General features: G+C 44.8%; 1 protein-coding gene across 4 annotated transcripts in view; it reads right to left on the bottom strand.

The window, feature by feature from the left end:
* The window catches only part of SYNE3 (spectrin repeat containing nuclear envelope family member 3), a 73,684-nt gene extending 60,382 nt beyond the window's left edge, over positions 1-13,302 (bottom strand). For 3 of the 4 annotated variants that reach the window (XR_010302065.1, XM_064142238.1, XM_064142246.1), the window contains exon 1: positions 13,095-13,169. The gene's annotated coding sequence lies outside the window, so the exon portion shown is untranslated. Of the gene's footprint in view, positions 1-13,094 lie in introns of all 4 variants that reach the window. The other variant, XM_064142255.1, reaches the window with a different exon arrangement.
* Positions 13,303-14,657: the final 1,355 nt, after the last annotated feature.

Genomic DNA, 14,657 nt, shown 5'->3' with positions numbered 1-14,657 from the left:
CATTAGTGAACAACATGACGAAAAATGAAGAGAGGAATAAAGATGGAGTGAATATCTAGGTGGAAGAACAACAATAGAATAGAAACCACTGATCAAGCTAACACAGCTAATACAGAGGTTTAACTGAAGACCTAGCTAGTCTGTGACTGCCATATGAAATGGTGACCCCAACACAGCCAACCAAGCACAGAATTTTGCCAACTGTGGTGGAAAAAAAAAAAAAAATGAAGGACAGAAGGGGAGGAACATCTTAGGCATTAGCAACCATGTCAGTAGCTCTAGAAAGGGAACTAATACACCAGCAATTTTCCAACTGTCTTATTAGCTTTTTGCTTACATGAATCACCTTTAGAAATAAGAACATCTCGAAGCGCATCAGACTGCAGATTAAAATACAGAATCATAGAATGGTTTAGGGTGAAAGGGACCTCAAAGATCATCCAGTTCCAGCCCCCTGCCATAGGCAGAGACACCTCCCACTAAAACAGGTCGCTCAAGGCCTCATCCAACCTGGCCTTGAACACCTCCAGGGAGGAAGCACTCACAACCTCCCCGGGCAACCCGTTTCAATGTTTCACCACCCTCACTGTAAAGAATTTCTTCCTAATATATGAAGTTTGGGGGAATGATAACTGGAGAGCAGTCCATTTATCTGAAACTCAAATCAGGGTTTTTTAAAGATTGTGTTGCTGTTTGGACAGTGGAATTTCAAATGCCTACAAATGAACCCCTTTCACTTTCCCCATGTTTTCTCTTCAGTGATAAATCCCATAGGCAGTGTACTTTTGCCATAGTCTTGTGGGGACAGGAGAAAAAAAAAAGACTGAAACTACTAGAACTGAGGAAGCACAGCACAGATGGCTGTTGTCAACTGTACGCAGCAGCTTCTGAAACACAGTAAGAAGCGGTCACTTTGAATGACTAATTTAGAAAGCAAGGGAGCAGCTACCCTGGTGAGTACAGCCAGCCACAACCCGGAAACAGCAATGCAAACGTTAAACTAACAGTCAGAGAAGGAACATTCCCCAAAGAATTTTCAGTAAGTTCCTGACACTATCAGAACATACTTTAAATACATAAATCCCAGATGACCACTTGAACGTAATTCCCTTTACACCAAATCTGATTCTGCATTTTTCCATATTTTAAAAAGGAAACTGCACCTTAAGAAAAATATTCTGAATGTTCCCACAATATCTGATCTGCCATTCCCTTCTTACCCATACAAAGAACACTATTTTCAGTTTAAGCTGGGGATAGAACAATGTTTTCCCCACTCTTCAGGAAAACTATCACCTATGTTGTGGTAATGTCAAGCACTTAAATAACCCCTTCCTTAGCCTGACATCTCTATGTTCAAGTATGGATTCAATAACATCAGTAATAAAAACAGTTGGCTAATCTGAGATTACTTGACAGTAGGCACTACAAAGGAAACATATTTCTGTCAACTCAATGCAGCACATGTTCCTGCATCAGGAACAGTGTGGCCAGTAGGACAAGGGAGGTTATTCTTCCCCTGTACTCAGCACTGGTCAGGCCACACCTTGAGTACTGTGTCCAGTTTTGGGCCCCTCAATTCAAGAAAGATGTTGAGGTGCTGGAAGGTGTCCAGAGAAGGGCAACAAAGCTGGTGAGGGGCCTGGAGCACAAATCCTATGAGGAGAGGTTGAGGGAGCTGGGCCTGTTTAGCCTGGAGAAGAGGAGGCTCAGGGGTGATCTTATTACTGTCTACAACTACCTGAAGGGGCATTGTAGCCAGGTGGGGGGTGGCCTCTTCTCCCAGGCAACCAGCAATAGAACAAGGGGACACAGTCTCAAGTTGTGCCAGGGTAGGTATAGGCTGGATATTAGGAAGAAGTTCTTCACAGAGAGAGTGATTGGCATTGGAATGGGCTGCCCAGGGAGGTGGTGGAGGCACCGTCCCTGGGGGTCTTCAAGCAAAGCCTGGATGAGGCACTTAGTGCCATGGTCTAGTTGATTGCTTAGGGCTGGGTGCTAGGTTGGACTGGATGATCTTGGAGCTCTCTTCCAACTTGGCTGATTCTATGATTCTATGAAATGACTACACTGCCCCAGCGATTAACCTACTATACTCAAATGATATCTGGACAGACTGGTTTCATTGCCCACTAATTGTCTGCATCCTTGAACAGACAATGATGTACCAGACCACTAGCTGTTTAGAAGACAGAAGCTGTCACTCCAGTAGGATTACAAGGGTTAATTATAAATCACTGTCTGAGCTTTGACAAAAAGCTGTGAAACCCCTTTGGTAAGCAAATCTGCAGCATGAAATAATATCTTTTCTTCCAAGACCATTATGACTGCGTTATCTTACACAGTGAGTAAGCTCACAAGTAGAGCAGTGGTGGCATTCCCAATTCACTGAACTTACTGTTGAAGCAGAAGAAAACCAGCAAAATACAGATACAGACAGAAAGGACACAGGCATGAGCAATGAGGCAATATTAGTTAGCATGAAAAGCCACAAGCAGAGCAAGCAGCTGCCTAACCGTGGTCAAATTTCCACAGGTGTTCCAGCAGGAGAGTTTTAAGGAGGAATCTGAGAGATGGTCATGATGTGGAAGGAAAAGACTGAGAAATAAAGGTATGAAAGTAATGATGTGAAATGTTAGTGGAGGCTGGTATCAGAGGCTTGCCAGAGGTAGGAGCTGCTCAGTAACAAATAAAATACAGTTCGGTGATGTATGAGAATCAAAGTTTCCATCTCATGGAAAAGATCATATTTCCAAATATATTTTAATTATGAATTAGAAAAAACATTGCTATGAAGGCACAGACCACGCAATTGCTACTCTCCAAAGAATCTGGTTTGGAATTACTGTGAAAGGACTTTTCAGAAAAGGAATGTCCACAACAAGCATTCAGGTTGTCCTGAGTATTGGGCCTGGAGGCACTGGCAGGGGTGGCACAGATAGGCATCAAGTTCTCAGTCTCTCTTTCTGGTACAATTTCACTCTGTGAAAATAATGAATCATTACATAGAAACCAATCATTAAACACAGCCTAATAATTCAGTTGTCACACCTGCAAGCTGAGCATCTGAAAGATCAGGCTAAGGTAGTCATTATGTTCTGTACCATTCAACAAGAAAAAAAAAAAGTCCTTGCAGTCTGGTGCAGTCCTCACTGACTGGAAAAGGGGAAACATAACTTCCATTTTCAAAAAGGCTAGGAAAAAGGAGCCAGGGAACTACAAGCCAGTCAGTCTCACCTCTGTACCCAGTAAGATCATGGAGCAGATCCTCCTGGAGGCACTACTGAGACAGGAGAATAGTGAAGAGGTAACTGGGTACAATCAGCATGGCTTCACCAAGGGTGAATCCAAAACCTGGTGGCCTTCTATGAACAGGTCACAACACTAACAGATGAGGGGCAAGCAATTGATGTCATTTACCTGGACCTGAGCAAAACCTTTGACACTGTCCACACCACATCCTGGTCTCCAAGCTGGTGACACATGGGTTTGATGGGTGGACCACTAAATGGATACAGAACTAGCTTAATGGCCACACCCAAAGAGTGGCTGTCAATGGATCTATAGCCCAAGTGGAGGCCAGTGACAAGCGGAGTCCCTCAGGGATCAGTCCTGGGACCACTCTTGTTCAACATCTTTGTGTGTGCCATGGACAGAAGCATTGAGTGCACCCTCAGCAAGTTTGCTGATGACACCAAGCTGTGTGGTGCAGCAGACACACTGGAGGGAAGGGATGCCACCCAGAGGGACCTGGACAGGCTGGAGAGGTGGGCACAAGCCAAGCTCAGGAGGTTCAACAAGACCAAGTGCAAGGTCCTGCATCTGGGTCAGAGCAATCCCAAGCACAAATCCAGGCTGGGACTGACTGGCTGGAGAACAGCCCGGAGGAGAGGGACTTGGGGATGCTGGTGGATGAGAAGCTCAACATGAACCAGCAGTGTGCACTTGCAGCCCAGAAAGACAATCAGATTCTGGGCTGCATCAGGAGAAGTGTGTCCAGCAGGTTGAGGGAGGTGATTCTCCCCCTCTACTCCGCTCTGGTGAGACCCCACCTGGAGTACTGCATCCAGTTCTGGAGCCCCTATTGCAAGAGGGATGTGGAGATGCTGGAGCATGTCCAGAGAAGGGCTATGAGGATGACCAGAGGGCTGGAGCACCTCTCCTATAAGGACAGACTGAAAGAGTTGGGGATGTTCAGTCTAGAGAAAAGGAGGCTCCCAGGTGACCTTCTTGTGGCCTTCCAGGATCTGAAGGGGGCCTACAAAAAAAGCTGAGGAGGGACTTTTTAGGCTATCAGGAGGTTACAGGACTAGAGGGAATGGAGCAAAGCTGGAGGTGGGGAGATTCAGACTGGACATGAGGAGGAAGTTGTTCAGCATGAGACTGGTGAGAGCCTGGAATGGGTTGCCCAGGGTGGTGGTTGAGGCCTCATGCCTGGAGGTGTTCAAGGCCAGGCTGAATGAGGCTCTGGCCAGCCTGATCTAGAGGGTGGGGGTGTTGAAACTAGATGATCCTTATGGTGCCTTCCAACCCTGACTGATTCTACGAGTCTACTTTAGCAGCTAGCATTAAAACAAACAAACAAAACCAAACCCCCAACCCATGCACAAAACCAAACCCTGAACAATGTCAGATCTGATTTGAGCATGACTAAAAGAAATAAAATGTGAGTTAGCTGCTGGCATAGTTGATTAATTGGAGGGAAAAAAAAAGCTTGCAAATCTCCAAACTAAGGTGTGAACTGCTAGTAGCAATAACCAAAAAGCATGTCACAAATACCAGAGTGATAGTTGACACAGGGAAGGGCACGCTATAGAAAACAATTAGACACGGAGCGCAGAAGCAGCCTGCTAACATCCAGGTAAATTCCTTGGCACTGACTAACTACAACCATTCAACACTAACTGGGCTTTAAAAAAAACAAACCAATCAAACAAAAAGGCTGTGACATTTAATGCATTTTGATTAAATACACTCAGGTGATTACTTGCAAAAATATTTTCATTTTGTTTTGTTTTTAAACACCTTCAGCTCTTTCATCAGACAGCAAATGCTACCTGACTGCAGACTAAAATGAGAATATCAGACCTCCTCCATCATTATATATTCTCACAATACACAACAGTTAGACAAGCAAACAGCTGAGGGGAAAAATAAAAGTAATGCTGAAGGCAATAGTATCATTAGGGTTGCTGATAGCTCCATCCCAAGCACCCCACAGGTAACTTCCATCAAGTGGTTCTGCTATACAAGTATCATTTACAACGGATGCCTCTAAGAGAGCATCTAAAGAAAGAGTATATTGAAAATAGACAGAAAGTGTTCCTACATGTCTTTAACAGCAGTGGAGGAGGTGTGTGATGTTGCAGGCAAGACAGGAAAATGAGCAGTGAGACCCAGACTGATGAGGAGCTAGCCATAGTGTGGACAGCTGGAGGTAGCACAGTTGTGACTGCCTCACACAACATAGGGTGCAGGCAGCTGCCAGGGAATGCCAGGGTTAAGCTCCTGCTCCCTTTCTTCCAGTAACTTTCTCTTTACCTCCATTCTCTTTCTTCCTTCTTCTTTGTCTCCCTAACTATTAATATATTGATTCTACACTTGGCCATGAGCTGCCATTTTAGGGATCTCCACAACAGGCATTTTTTCTGACAAGGATCTTTAGTTCTGAACCAAGAGCTTGGTGCCAAAGGCATCACCTTGCAGCTGAGTATTTCAGAGGACAGGCAGTCATACTTGGGCTAGTATTTGAGAAAATCTTAGTAAACACATTCATTCTGCACTAAAAGTGTCTCTAAAAAAATAAGTAGTAACTAAGGAACAAGGATGTGAGGAAAAGGGGTTAATGTTCTGTAAGACAAAAATGTAAAGCTTATATATTAAAAAATAAAATACCACCACAACAAACCCAAACAGAGATGCTTGGGATTTTTTCCTTTCTCTTTGACTGAAGAGATTTTATGCAGATTGATATCCCACATTAGCAGCATACAGCCACTGACAGAATAACTAATGGAGTCAGCAGGTCTATAACCTGAGAATACAAGAGAAAATTCCAAGCTTTGGTGAAGCCAAGGGCAATATTGTCACAAAGCCAAAATCTCTACCCTGACTACTGTGGACTTAAAAGACAAGGTAACAAGAAAACTCTTCCTTGGGTGCTCTCTTTATCTGGAGATCTAAATTAAACCAAGCACTTCTCAGATGTTTACTGAGTGAGCCTTATTAACTATGTGCACAAAGCCTGTGCTTAACCTGCTACAGCTACAGACCAATTCTGCTAACTTAGGTAAGAAACATCATTTCCATTTGTCACCCACTGTCATCTGCCATTCATGTAACCACTACCACATTCTCACAGAGACTCAAGAGCACTCATGCAAAGAGACTTTTGCATTAGAGAAAAAAAATCAGTCATATAAGTTAAATGAAATGCACAGCCCAAGAAGAACTGACAGCCTCAGGACTGGTTTCTTTTGTTTACTCCCAGATTCTTTAAGACAGGAGTTGATTTCCTCATATGAGTTGGTCTTTCTGGCTAACAGTGAGACATAGACCTGCTGGACTGAGTCCAGAGAAGGGCCACGAGCTGGAGCAGCTCTCCTGTTAAGACAGGCTGAGAAAGTTTGGGTTGTTCAGCCTGGAGAAGAGAAGGCTTAGGGCAAATCTCATTGTGGCCTGCCAGTACCTAAGAGGGGCCTAGAGAAAGATTGAAAGGGTCTTTTTACAAGAACATCTATTGGCAGGACAAGGGGTAATGGCTTTAAACAAAGCAGGGTAGATTTACATACAGTATGAGGAGTAAGTTCTTCACTGTGAGGTTGGTGAAGCACTGGAATAGGTTGCCCAGAGAAGCTGTGGGTGCCCCATCTGTAGAAGTGTTCAAAGACAAGTTGGATGGGGTGAAAGGTGTCCTTGCCCATGGCAGTGAATTTGGGACTAGATGGTCTTTAAGTGCCCTTCCAAATCAAACCATACTATGAAAACACAGTGGGTACATCAGTACCTGTACATTTTCAACCTTCGGCCTCCCTGAAGTTCAAGCTGTGCCAAAGACATGGTTCAAAGCTTGGATAATGACCAGCTGTTACACCTTTTAAACTACTCCTCAGTCAGTGGCAACATGTTTTTCTCCTACGCTTGTCTCATTATAAGGGCAGGAAAACAAAACACAAGCACGCAGTGCTTTAAATCCCTTCTATGTAAGACGAAAAGAAAACAGATAATAGTAACCTACACATCTTCTTCACAGCTTCTTTTTTTTAATTGCTGTTGTGTCACTCAGGTTGAATGAGTAGTTGAGTCAGTGTGTACGATAACCTTGGAGAGTAGAAGTTACAATCTTCTTGTTTTTTAAAAAATCAAAGAATCCAGATGCACTTCAAATGGTTTGCTCTCACCCATGACAACCTCCACCCTAGTACCTATGATATGGTTGCTGCAAACATCAAATATACCCTATGAGATGAAATGTTAGTGTTCCTGTTTCACAGGTGGAGACACTGATGCTTTTAGCAGGATCTAGCTTTCAAACATAACCTTCAACAGACAGTGCCAGATTCAACAACAAATTAAGCATTCAGCTTAATTTTAAATCTCTGTATATGCTGCTTCAACATCAGAGTAAACCTGTGGCAGAGGCCACAGCTCTTCTGAGTCAGTCTAGTGCAAGAAAAGGATGACCACGTGCTCAACAATATGCAGTAAATTTCTATGCTGTCTGCAAGTTGATGACCAGAGTGTTTACTCAACAAAGCTATGCAAACAGTTTTCAGGAGAGTTCATGAGAACTCTGGTTATATAAGCCTACCTGGATGAAAACATTCTTCAAAACCAAATACTTTCAAGGAGCCTTGAAGAACTCCATCAAAGATAACAACTTCCCGAATATGCTGTTACTTAGTACCAAAAGGCACAACACTGAAGGAGGTTACAAGGTGCTGTTACTCTCCAAGAGAGCAATAGAAACGTGCCTGGGAGAGGAAGCCTGCAAACTGGGCTACCAGTCAGACTTCTGTCACTGTTCCTGACTACCAGGGAAAACACCACAGTATCACTGTGCCTCACTTTGCTCAACTGTCCAACAGATACAGTAATATCCACTTGCCTTAAAGGAACTCAAAGTTTTTTATAGTTTTGTCTGCTCTCCTCCTAAAGCCAATAGTGTTTTTCCATAACCCCACTGTATTATTTCTCTTATCCTGCTGTATTTGGCATTGGTACAGCCTCACCTTCAGCACTGTGTGCAGTTCTGAGCTCCACAGTTTAAGAAGGATGTGAAGGTCCTTGAATGAGTCGAGAAGACCAGTGAAGCTGGTGACAGGAATGTCCTATGCTGGAAGGAATGTACTGAGCAGTGGCTGAAGAATCTGGGTTTGCCTAGCACAGAGAAAAGGAGGCTAAGGGGCAGCCTCAACTCTCTACAGCTGCCTGAGGAGGAAAAGTGGAGGGGGAGGTACTGAGCTACTTACCTTGGGATTCTCTTGTCACAGGACATGTGGGAATAGTTCAGAGCTGTACCAGGGGAGGTTTAGACTGGACATTAGAAGCATTTCTTTATCAAGAGGGTGGCCAAACACAGGAAGAGGTTTCTTAGACAGGTGGTCAATGCCTCAAGCCTATTAGTAAACTCTAATGGTGGACAATACCCTTAACAACATGCTTTAACTTTTGGTCAGCCTTCTGTTGGCCAGGAAGCTGTACTAGATGATCACTGCATGTTTCTTCCAAATGAAATGTTCTATTCTTGAATTATCATTATCATCTTCAACTGCAAGGGGAACAGTATATAGCCTAATGTAAAGTGTTTCTAGGCTTTCCTGGTGACAGGCACTATGTCTACTAAGTAAAAGAGCACAAACAATCCTAAATGGGCCTCTTACTCATCTTGTCCTTCCAAGTACTGCTGTCAAATATCTGAAAAGGCTTTCTGCATAACACAACTGTAGCAATTATGTCACTTTTTAGTACTACTGAACAAACACTAATCAAGAACCAAACAAGCAAGCAACAGCTTGATAGCATATTACAATCTCATGGTTCTGCTTATTTCTTGCTATCTTCTTTAATTTCTTTCAGTATGTCACTTCATGAACCTGTTCAGTAAGATCCCAAGGCTGAGGGTGCCACTTAATTCTCAGGCTGCTACAGTTACAGGACCACAGGATGTTAGGCTTTGGAAGGGACATCTGGAGATCGAGTTCAACCCTCCTGCCAGAGTAGGATCATAATCTAGAGCAGGTCACACAGGAACACATCCAGATGGGTCAAAGCATAAATTCCATTGAAAAGGCTTGATATGAAGACTTCATATCAACTCTGGGTCTTCTGCTTAAGTGTAACATAAGAAAGATGCTTGTTCCAACAAAGACATCACAAGTCAGTTCTGCCAATGAGAAGTGGAGTCCATGTGATCTTTAAAATTAGTTCATTTTTCCTTGGGACACAATTTAACTGTGTGCACTGATAGTCAGAGACATAAAAGATTGCTTATTAACCTGATGTGGTGCCAATGAGAATGCTCCTCTCTATCACAGCTACCATCTTTATCTCAGTATTGAGGCAAGGCCACTTTAGACAGCTCAACACCCCAGGCCTCACAACTCTGACTCATTCTTTTCTACTACAGGCAATACTACCCTGTGATTCAATTTATTAGCAATACAAGGACGTAGCTTGATAAGCTCCAGTTCTGGAGAAGAGTATGTATGGAGAGATCCTCACGAGAAGATCTCCACTTTAATTTAAAAATATAGTATTTCCTGAAAACTCTGTTATTCCCTAAACAGTGAAACACCAGAGCATAAACAAGAAAAGTAAATTTCCAAGCAAAATAACAAAACTGTATTTAAAGCATCAACAATACTGCAGCTAGTCATGGTAGAATTGTTAACCAAAAAACTGTACCATGCATATATCAATATCAGCTACAGGCAATGAAATTATATTTCAGACACAACTTCAGCAAAATTCAAGGATGTGTAGTCCAGGGCCTATTGCTAATAAGTATCAGGCTGAGTTTTGAAGCTCAGACACTGAGTTTTCAGTTTTTCTTGTGCTATTTCAGAACATTTTAAACTTACTATCTACTAAAGGTACCGATCTTGCCAATCAGTTGTGTGCAGAATACATGCATATGATTAAAAAAGCCCCTAAATACCTTACTGCCTATCAATAAGCAGTAACTAAAGAGAGATTTTCCTTGAAGAACAGAAGTATTCCACTGCCTACACTCCAAAGAAAGTGTGAAAGTTTTCAGTCAGACTCTAAAGAAATGTTTAGGAACCTGGTATTAATTCCTGTTGATCTCAGGTGCCTGAACACCTTTGTCTTTAAATTACTATGCCAAGTAAAAGGCTCCCTTGGCAGTTAACATCTCTGGAACTCAGGAGTTTTTCCTGCTCACATGTGACATTTTCTTTTCATGTATCTAAACTGCCAGGAGTCACACTTAGCCCACAATGCTTAACTGAACACATACAACACGGTATCTAGAAAGGGACCTCATTCTAAGGGCACCATTGCACATTTGCATATATTGCAGAACAAATTTGCCAGGACAGGTCAGAGTTGTGCCACAAAACCCCATCTACAGTTGGAAAACATTAACAGTTAAAACTAAACCAACCCAAAACCTCAGCATCTTGTTATTTCTACAAATGATGTGGAATTTACCCTACCAGTTACATCAAGGAATACCTTATTCTGCGTCAGGATGAGTGTTGATCACTTTCTCTTGGGTTCAAGGGAATTCTGCTTATATGATAATGTTCAGTAAGTCTTGAAACTGCTGGCCAACTTTGTCAGCATAAAACAGATCTAAAGACACTAGCTGAGATCACAGCCCTTCTGTACTTAATGTACTTGTGCAAATATGTGCCTTGCAGAACAAAGACAGAATCTGTGCCCTGGAGATGCAGACACGTAAAAACAAAGCGCTTTGTGATTAGCACAGCTCAGGAAAATCAGATCTTCTACAAAACTGCATTCTTTGGTTGATTAAATATTTACACTGAAGTGTAATAAGATCTTCTGTTTCTGTGTTCAAAATATGACATGCCAAATCAGAGTTATCTTCTTTGAAGCTATGAGGGAGATACCAGCTCAGGAACATTCACCCAGAAAATCCTTCTCCTTTTCTCTTTACAACTTCATTTACACTAAATACCTTATTGCCAAATGGAAGCAGCCACATATGACTATATCACTTGGTCACCAAACTAAAACTGGAGTAAGCCAGCAAATGTTTAACTCTGGACTTGTTTTCCCCCCCAATGGCTTGAGTCTACAAAATTTGCGAGAACCTAATTACCTTGGAGTTGTTCTCCTTATGTTGCACTTGGTTGAAAGTGGGAAATGTAAATGAAATTCTATATAAGGGACAACTATCAAGATGCATACAAGCATACATATTAAGGGATGACATAAACCTTGTTCCCAAAAGAAGCAATGCTGAAATATTAAAACTAGTTATCTTTTTGAAACTGCTATCCAGATGTTAGGTTTGGAGCACCCCCTCAGGCAGTAGTTGCTCTTCAAAGTCATGTGGATGTGGCAAGTACAGCCACGTCCTGAGGCCAAGCATCCACAAGTGTACACAGAGGTTTTGAGCCACAGATAACTGGAAGGGTTTAAAAAGAAAAACTAGACACTCTTTTCAATGAGGTCAGTGCATGAAGGTCACAGAGAGGATGGACATACCAGGAATGGACTTGGAAGCACGGCAAAAACCTTGACCAGGATAGGATGGAAAGGTGGAGTAGTGAAATACATGGCTGAAGGAACTATCAGAAGGAATACAAGAAGAGAGGCAGGCATCACAATACTACACCTCAAATGGTAGCTACTTCTGCCTTCCTTAGGAATTTGAGAGGACTCCAGATCTGGTGATTTACAAAGAACAGCAGTGAGTGTAGGGGAAACCTGGTTTTGTGGACAGCCCACCAGCTTTGTCAGACTTCACTTCCTGACAGTTAGTTTGTAGGGAACAATGCCTCATGACTCACCAAAAGATGTTTGCTTCTCATTAAAATAAAAGTCGCCAAGGGACTGACTGTGGCAAGTTACATTTCCTTGAGATCCAACTGGCTCACACACTTGGCAACCACAGAAGCTGTGCCAAGCTGATGTGCATTTCGACAACCCACAGATTTGACTCATTTTTAGAAAAAGAAGGAAAACACATGAAGGCAACCTATCAGCTTTTAGAGTTTTGTTGCATTTTTAGAATTCTTTCCCCAGGAAGCAACCACTCTGTACAAAGACTTTCAAATGACAAGCAGCATGCCAAGGGCTTAAAAGTAACATCCACATGTAGTAGCAAGGGGCTGGTAAGAGTATCACTGCGACAGTCTTTTTCAATAATGATTTACAATAGCCAGGATTAGATCTGAGGCAAAGAAGTCAGGCATCTTGCTCTGATGAACTTGCAGAGAAAAGCAGTGTCTTGCAACCATCACTTTCACAATTAATCATCATATAAAACTACAAGACTTGAGTCTGTTAACCCGTTTGAGTAGACCTGTTTCTAGGAATAAAACTTTCCTGGACTAAGACCTAAGTTCATGCAGGTCAAACCAGTAAGGATTTGGGAATAATAAAGATGGCAGGAACAAGCATATGAGAAACCAAGATGCCACTACACATTGGCTGAGGGTGTTTACATACAGAAGTCACACAATCTAAAAACGAAGGTAGCAGCTCTTATCATAGAAAAACTGGGAGACCTTCTAACAGTTTGGGAAGAAAAACAGAGACAAGGTCAGACCTGCTTAAGGGGAATCAGAGCCAAGCTAGGATATAGTTAATAGGGTTTGAAGGAGAGAGAAGTGGGGAAGCAGCCCAGAAGTAAGGAGCTTGCAAACTGCAGTAGAGTCCTGGCAGTGAAGAAATTTGACAGTAACGCTGAGCCACCGGTTTTGGCAGGAGCCTGAGAAGGAAAAGTTGCAGAATGCAGCTGAGCGCTTCCACCAGGCCGGTACTCATTCACAGATGGGGTTTTTAAAAGGAGGTTAAATAAAACGTTTTACCCATTTAGCTTATATTGTTCAGGGAGGTTTGCAGGGAGCTCTCTCACACACTACTCTGGGAGATACCTTGGCCACGATAAGCCCTGCCTCCGCTCCGGCTCCGCGGCTCTCCGCTGTATCCGTTGCAACCGTTACACCGTGAGGCGGCACCACAGATGTGCGCGGCGGGGGAAAACACCGGGGCGCACTGCTGCGGAACGAGCCATGGCGCAGCGGCTGCCAGGCAGGCGGCGGTCGCACCGAGCAGGGACCGGCCGGCCGTCCCCTCAGCAGCGTTTCACCCCGCCTCGCCGATGCTGGAGACGATGAGGCGCGGGCCGCAGCTAGAGGGCAGCGCCCTGTGCGAGAGGCGGGTCCGGGCGCCGGGCGGGCTGTCAGTGAGCCGAGCCTCCCCTACACTGCGCCGCCCTCGCTCCCCCGCGGGACGGGACAGGACAAGACGTCGCGGCCTTAGGCAGCCGCCTCACTGTTACTCCTTCATCTGCCCCACAGCTTCCCCAAGCACCGGCAACAAGCCTTGAGCAGGGCTCCAGGCGGCGCTGAAGGCTCCTTCCCGCGGGCTGGCGTCCCACTCACCGCGGCTGCTTCTCTCGTCGGCAGCCCAAGGGGCTGCGGTGCCTCTTCCCCTTTCCCCCCCAGCCCCCACTGCGGCAGCTTACTCACTCGGGCGGTCATTCACCCGGAGCGGGGCCGCCCAGCACCGACCCCGCCGCTCCCGGGGCTGGCGCGAGGCAGCGCGGAGGACCCGCCCTCGCTGCCGCGGCCCGGCCCGGCGGTTGGCGTTATGTAACCGGGTCTGCGGCCGGCGCCGCCGGCCCGCCCTGCGGAGAGCCACCGCGAGAGAAGCTGCTGCGCGGGCACTGCCCAGCGGGCGCCGGCTCGGTCTGGAGCGGGGATGAGGCTGGCTCGGGCCGGCGGAGCAGCCCGGCGCGCTGTCCTTGCGCAGTCGACCGGCTCTGCCACAGGCACCAGATGAGCACCGGCACTCCGCTATTTTTAGTAGAGTAAATACTGGAGAAGAGGAAAAGCTGAGTTTCTCACAGTATCATCTTCTGGGGGAGCTGAAACTCTAAGTCACCAAACAGCGTGAGTTGGGAGGCAAACCACAGATGATCTTTACATGTGCCACTAAGCCCCTGCGATCCAGGCCAAATCGTGGGCGGGCAAGTTTCGTAAAGGTTCTTTTGAGTGCCCACAGAGCAAGAAGGCGGCCTGCATTTCATCAGTTTTCTGTAAACGAAACAGCGTCAGCTCATCGCCGTTAATACAAACAGGAATTCATGTGGATGCACGGAGTGTTGTAACTGACATTTTGAAGAAAACAAACCCAACAGCTATGAACGTAAGGGAACAAAACCTGTCTGCACTGTGGTCTGACTCAGGTGATTCTTTCCTCTGTAACCTGTCCAAGCAAAAAGTCTACAGCATATGCTGAGGTTATTCTGGAAAAACCAGAAGCAAAAGGAGCAGCAGTGGTGGTGTGTTGCTAACCCTGGCATCAGTTCTGTAGCCCAGTGCGAGAAGCCAGGCATCGACATCTTGTGCTCCACCAGGGCATCTGAAAGCTATAAGCACATGAAAGGCAGTACACTGAGCTACAGGGAGAGAAGAGAAAAAGACCTTCTTCAT

The sequence above is a fragment of the Pogoniulus pusillus genome, chromosome 1, assembly GCF_015220805.1.
Source record: "Pogoniulus pusillus isolate bPogPus1 chromosome 1, bPogPus1.pri, whole genome shotgun sequence".
Taxonomy (NCBI): Eukaryota; Metazoa; Chordata; class Aves; order Piciformes; family Lybiidae; genus Pogoniulus; species Pogoniulus pusillus.
This window is presented reverse-complemented; position numbering and strand designations above follow the sequence as displayed.